Source organism: Pollachius pollachius (genome assembly GCF_949987615.1).
Source record: "Pollachius pollachius genome assembly, chromosome: 2".
In the NCBI taxonomy this organism is placed as follows: domain Eukaryota; kingdom Metazoa; phylum Chordata; class Actinopteri; order Gadiformes; family Gadidae; genus Pollachius; species Pollachius pollachius.
In genome coordinates this window covers 43,525,160-43,532,017 of record NC_136935.1, presented here as the reverse complement: position 1 = coordinate 43,532,017, position 6,858 = coordinate 43,525,160, and the positions used below count along the sequence as shown (strand labels likewise).

The 6,858-nt window shown below is 46.4% G+C and overlaps 1 pseudogene across 1 annotated transcript in view; it reads right to left on the bottom strand.

The window, feature by feature from the left end:
- The window catches only part of LOC307071366 (3',5'-cyclic-AMP phosphodiesterase 4C-like), a 13,506-nt pseudogene extending 12,278 nt beyond the window's left edge, over nucleotides 1-1,228 (bottom strand). The window contains exon 1 of the transcript in view: nucleotides 1,187-1,228. The product of the transcript in view is annotated as a 3',5'-cyclic-AMP phosphodiesterase 4C-like (transcript). The remainder of the gene's footprint in view (nucleotides 1-1,186) is intronic.
- Nucleotides 1,229-6,858: the final 5,630 nt, after the last annotated feature.

Sequence of the window (6,858 nt, the reverse complement as noted above, 5' to 3'; positions counted from 1 at the left end):
TCAATTGGAAAAAAAAGTGTCTACTGAATGACTCAGTAGTAGATGTGATGAACATGATGATCACTAACAACATGAAAGAATATGCATTGCGTGTGTGTGCACTAAGAAACAGATAGCCTTTGACTACAATTATGTTGTTATTATTATAACAATGAGTTAGTTATAGGATAGTTATAGGATAATGGAAAATTGACCCATACTGTAAATAACCAGCAGAGTGGCCAACTCTTGGCAATGTGATTGTTAGCCTACATAGCTACATGTGGCTACATGCTAACACATGCTGCTATCTGAATATACAAAGCCATGAAACATGAAAAATATCCAGGATCAGGCAAATATCCTGTAGTGCTGAATATCAATGAGTTTATTATGCATCTATTTTGTATTCATGTGTGTTTTGGGTGAATGCCTAATCACACATCCATGATGTATGTATATGTATGTACATGCATGTACGTGTGTGTGTTTGTGTGTTCATGTCTGGGGTTAGGCCTCCACAGACCGAGCTCTAAGAGTCTGATCTGCACTGCAGTACCGTAGCAACAAAACACTGGGGGAATGGCAGCAGTTGCTAGGCAACAGTGCCGTGTGGCTTCCATGCTGCGTTTGATGTTGTCCAGACCCAGATGTGGAGAGCTGCTCAAATCCATGCATATATATATATACACCATACATACACCCTTGCACACACACTCACACACACACACCCACACACACACACACACACACAAACACACAAAGGCACACACTCAGCATAATCAATAATAGAACACTCAAGTAATGGCTTTTTGCGTCTCTAAGCCAAGATGGTAGACAAATCTAGCTGTGGATCCCTGAACATAGGCAGATACATGGACCTCCGAACAAGCCCCTGTTACAAAACGTCCCGTCTCTTCCACGCCATGCTCGTCTAACATTGGAGAATCTGTTATCTAACAAACACACACAGACACACACGTGCACATCGCTCCCCCACACATACGTACGCACAGAAACACACCCACACCAAGCACGCACACGCACACATGTACAAAACATACACATATTCACACACAAACACACACACAGAAACCAAATCAGACAAATATTCGGTCCACTTGTTCACTTGTGTGCTGTGTTCTTACTATATCCATCCTTATGTCTATAGACTGATATTGGGCTTTGTTCATGTTGCGCTCCTCACCTCTTCCCTGGTCACCGACAGCACACTGCGGCTCTTCTTCATTCTGATTGGCTCGTTCTGGGCCCCAGGGCGGAGCGTTCCAGAACCCAGGCAGCAGAGCAGGTGGAGCGCCAGGACCGGAGGTCAAATGTCACTGCAAGGTCAAACCGGGGGCAGACCGGGTCCTAACCGGCCCCCATTGGCTCCGACTCAGCCAGTGTTCCACAGGGTCCTCCTGAAATGTTCAAATCCCTCCGAACCGGACTTAATCCTGCCCAAAGGGGGGCTAACGGGGCGATGGTGGACAACCTGACTCCCAGTTAGTCTGCTTGTTTTAACCACCTATTGGAATTCGCATGGAGGAACACATTCACATTTCACGAGGGGGTCCTTTTTTCACCACTTAATGGCCAAAACCTCGTCCCGAGGGTTCCCTTTTTGTCGTGATTTGGCCGGTTTAGACAATGGTTTGTAGCAGTCGAAGGTCATGCTGTCCAAAACAACGTATTCCATGGAGGGATGTAGACGTTAATTCATGGAAAAGCTCCCATGGGTTAACCTGGGAACGGATGCAAGGACAGGCTGCCACCTCTGGATCGAACAGTGTTGATGGGAATGGTGAAAACGCTCCATTATACCTCAGTTCAGCTTTCTATAATCGGGTGAGCAGTTCTGATCCAGATTCCCCCACAGGAAATATTTATACGTTTTGTGTCAGAGTCGTCGTCCTCTTCTGAAACCCCCGGCTGAAATCATAGACCCGCATCTCGGTTGGCTCCAGGCCCGATTCCCTGAAGAAAACAAATATTTCATATTAAAAATGAGTAAAAAGACTCAACGATATCAAGGTTATTTCATTTTTTTCTTTTATCAATACTGGTATTGGTATTGTATACGGGCTGGTTGTAATCAATATGGTAGTCCTATCCAAGCTGTACGCTTCCTGTGTAAAACTATAGTCACAATCAAAACTCGACTGTCTCCATCTCGTCATTTTCTTCACCACTTAGTTATATTGCTGACAAAACACAGTTGACTCTTTTCCCTGAGGATAAATCTTGGGATCGACTGCACTACACTAACAAATGAACAACAAAACACAGACACCCCTGATGGTGACAGATAGAGTAACTGCTGCAAAAAAAAAAGAAGATAGCCTGTATTTTTACTATCGGGACATTGTGAATACTCACACCAAGAGATCGATGGCTTGTATACCACCAATGTGATACAGATACAGCTACTGCAGGGCTGAAATATGTTACATAATTACTCTGAGCAGCTATTGTTGACCTCATTTTCAACGGATCGTACAGATTCGGGATGTATCGGTGTGTATTGTGTTCCCATCCGAGCTGTGACAGGCGTGCAGGCAGACACACAGACACTGGCCAAGATGTCTCCGGACCAGGGTCAAGCAGAGCAAGCAACACACCCTGCATGCATGGAAACACAAACACACTCAGATACACACTGAAGAAACACTTTGTTGCCACACCAAGGTGTGCAAGGTGACACAGGGACACACACACACAAGCACACACACACACAACACAACCCACATGCACACATCATACAGACATACACACACACACACACACATGGACACATCATACACAAACACAAACACACACGCACAAACACAGACACAGTCACACACACCATAACTGTCTCCATTATAACCACCAGACACAGAGAGATGCTCGTGAAGCTGGCAAGCAATCTATCAGCTTTCCGGTTATTATGAGAGACCACCTAGGGAACACTCCCACCACCATTCCCTCATACATGTTGATGAACCTACTGTCATACCAGCCTGCACATGCATTATGTATGTGTGCGTGTGTGTGTGTTTGTGTGTGTGTTAGGCAACATGCCTCACACACACACACACACAGATATAAATCTGTAGGGCGTAAGAGAAAGCAACACACTCACCTTGATCGCCTCTGGATCAACAGCAGGACAGGCTTTGCCCTTCTTTCTTTTGCAATCTCCTTGCTTCCTACTCTCTTCCGCGCTCCCTCTCTCTCTCTGTATCTCAGTCTATTTCCCTCTCTCTCTGTCTGTCTCTGCGTGTCTCTCTCTCTCTCTGCAGGCGGACGGTGTGTCACGGTCAGAAGCAGGGAAAACACTCGGCGGCTTCATGAATATCCGTCGCTTCACCCAGCTTCCCTCCCTCCCTCCTCTTTCTCTTCCACGCTCTCTCTCTCTCTCTCTCACACACACATCCCTCCCGAACCTCTCTCTCCCTCTCTCAATCTGCCTCTCTCTCTCTCTCTCTCTCTCCCTCACACACACACACACCTCTCCCCTTCCCATGCCACAGTGCCTCCCCCACCCCCCGGCTTCTCTCTCTCTCTCACTCTATCCTCCCTCCCCCAACTCCCCACCTTTCCAACCTCGTAGGAGTCCCCCCCCCTCCCCCCACCCGCACAGACACACACAGTGTCTCCATTGATGCTGTTCCAAAGCGGCTAAACCCCCACCAGCCTTGACTTTGTCTTTCACGTTCCTCCCCCCTCCCACCTATTTCCATTCCCCCTTCTCTCTCTCTCGTTTTACCGTATTTCACGTTGCACCTGAAACCTATTGCTCCATCAGCGGTCATGCAGGTCTTTGTTTTTGTGTAATGCACCTGTAGACAGGATGCTAGTCATCGCACAGAATCTTTTATTTCATTTTTCAAGAATAAATCTTTCCACTCGTGGCCCATTTTGTAGTCAAGCATCTTTCTGAAAGCAACCATCTCTTCGGGCCGGCGTTGCACTGGACTGGACCCAAATAGGCTAGAGGACCAACCAAACCAATCCCATCGGCTACAGGGTCTCCGGGGTGCACTCGCCAGCGATACGTAACCACGCGCCTACCGTTTGCATATCCCACAGCAGCCATGATGGATCAGGCCCCACCTGATCCATCAAAACGGTCCCACCCTGGCAATGAAACAAACCACTGAATGACATATCTCACCTCTTATCTGTGCCCAGACACACACACAGACAAGTGGACCAGTGAATAATGATGTTTGACTCTGACTATATCACAATGATAAACACACACACACATACATACATTCTCGCACGCACCCACATGCAAAAACACACATATTCACAAACACACACACACACACACACACACCCATACATAGATACGAACACACACAAACAGACAAATTCTACATACACAAACACACTCACACACACACACATACGAACGCACACAAACACACACACATGCACGCAGACACACACAGACACGCCCACACGGATGGACACGCCCACCCAGTGTGACGTTGTGGTGTTTTAATGCTTTGTCCCTTGCCAGGCTTTCGCAGGCATTAATGAGATGTGATGTATGCCCTCAGCCTGCGGTGATTGCTTTCTATTTACAAGAGTGACTGCACAAAGAAGCTTTGCCACTCAATCAAACCCCACCATTAATTATGAAAGACTGAGTGACAGAGAATGAGTCAGGGAAGGAGAGGGAGGGTCAAGAGACAGAGAGAGAGAAAGAGTGAGAGAGAGAGAGAGACGGAGAGAGAGAGAGACAGAGAGACAGAGTGACAGAGAGAGAGAGAGAAAAAGAGAGAGAGAGAGAGAGAGAGGAGGGGAGAGAGAGCGAGAGAGAGAGAGAGAGAGAGAGAGAGAGAGAGAGAAAGAGAAAAAGAGAGAGAGAGAGAGAGAGAGAGAGCTCAGGCGTCACAACCATCAGCAGGTTATATATATTCTTCTTCTTCTTTTGGGATGACGCCAAAAGAGGAAATGTATGTTTTAGAGTAGACTAAGGCTTGAGACTTCTGACAAACGTAGTGGGATGTCTGCTCCGGGTGGATTGACCTCTACAGTCTCTGTGGCAACCCCATATGAAGTGGTACGAATGGATGCAGTGCTGACGTGACGATTTTTAATATATCGTAATTCTATCAATAAATCCTGATAAAAGACAATTAAGCTAGGCATGAGCCCCCAGAAAGCAAGCTTACCTGTGTCTTTCAGCTGTGAAGTTGAGTTAATCAATATGTTGCCCTCAAAGCAGTTTCCATTTGTTCACTGCCATTGTAATACCCATTGTTACACACAGTTTGATTGATTACTAATTTCAATTGTATCATCGTAAGGTCAATACCTAAGGAATTGCATTTTCTATTTACTTTAGTATAATTGTCATATTTATACTGTATACATAAATACATAATTTACAATAATTTTGCATGGGACACGTGTATCAAATTGAAGATGAATTGAATAAATAATAGAATGAATTGTTTCTGTGCGTTAGTCAGTGGTAGGTTGACTTGCCCCTTGTTCTTCTCAAGCTTCTTGTGAATTCTACACTTTTTCTTCATCCCTGTCCCTTCCCAGGCCAGGGGTCCAGAGCCCAGAATCAATACAGCGCGCCAAGAGGAACATGGCCTCCTGTTTGTGCTGTTCCCTACAAGAAACAGCACTTCAGGTTCTCTCAGTGACTATTCTGTTTACGTTTTTTAACATGTATACCTATGTCATTATACATGACCTTTAGGAGCAGGTTGGGGTTAAGCATGCTTCTCAAGGATGTCTACAAGTGAGACTTTGGACATTGGGTATCAAACCATCAGCCCAGCTTCGTACACTATCCTGCTCCCTAATGCTATTTCCCATTTGGGTAAGATGCTTTTATCCAAAATGTCTAGGGTGGATGGATGCGTCGCGGGTGTGGCTGCGGTAGGAACCGTTTAACTGTCAGTTCAACAGTAGGGCTGCCAGATTAAGGTAAAAACCATAGTCGAGATTATTTTGGTCATTGAAAAAAAAACAAAAAACTTTTTAACGCGATATATATGCCGATCATGTGAGCCAAAAACCTAAATCGCGTTTTTTTTTTTTTTTTACACTTGTGCTGGGCATCTGAACACAAGGAGCAAGGACTACATGCTTGAGTAGCTCCATAGATTCAACTGATTGAACAACTGAATGATAGCACATTCTAAACCCAATCTCTGTACAGTGCTGCCCAATAACCAGACGGCCATTGTCCATGCAACGTTTGACAAACTAATGTAATAACATAAGACATAGAAGTAACCGCTGGTAATCCCCAAATCATAACTATATAAGAACAAAGGTTACCTCTGATGTGACTCACAGGTGTGTTCTACCTTAGAGAGAGACTCATAGACCTGCGGGTTACAGACCACCTGGGCCTAGTCTCTTCTGCTGCTGCTCCTGCTCCTTCTACTCCTGATGCTGCTCCTCCTCCTCTTCCTGCTCCTTCTCCTCTTCCTGCTCCTCCTCCTCCTTCTCCTCCTCCTGCTGCTTCTCCTCCTCCTGCCGCTCCACCTCCTCCTTCTCCTCCTCCTCTTCCTGCTCCTCCTCCTCTTCCTGCTCCTTCTCCCCCTCCTCTTCCTGCTCCTCCTCCTCCTTCTCCTCCTCCTGCTGCTTCTCCTCCTCCTCCTCCTGCCGCTCCACCTCCTCCTTCTCCTCCTCCTCCTCCTCCTCCTCTTCCTGCTCCTCCTCCTCCTCCTGCCGCTCCGCCTCCTCCTTCCTGCTCCTCCTCCTCCCCCTCCTCCTCCTCCTCCTCTTCCTGCTCCTCCTCCTCCTTCAGCTTTCTGAAGGGCTTTTAATAATTTCTACAGGAGCCAGTCTAAACTGTGTTGATTTGGAACCTTTAGAGATACTTTTTTTACAGTTTAATACTGATGGCCAACGTCG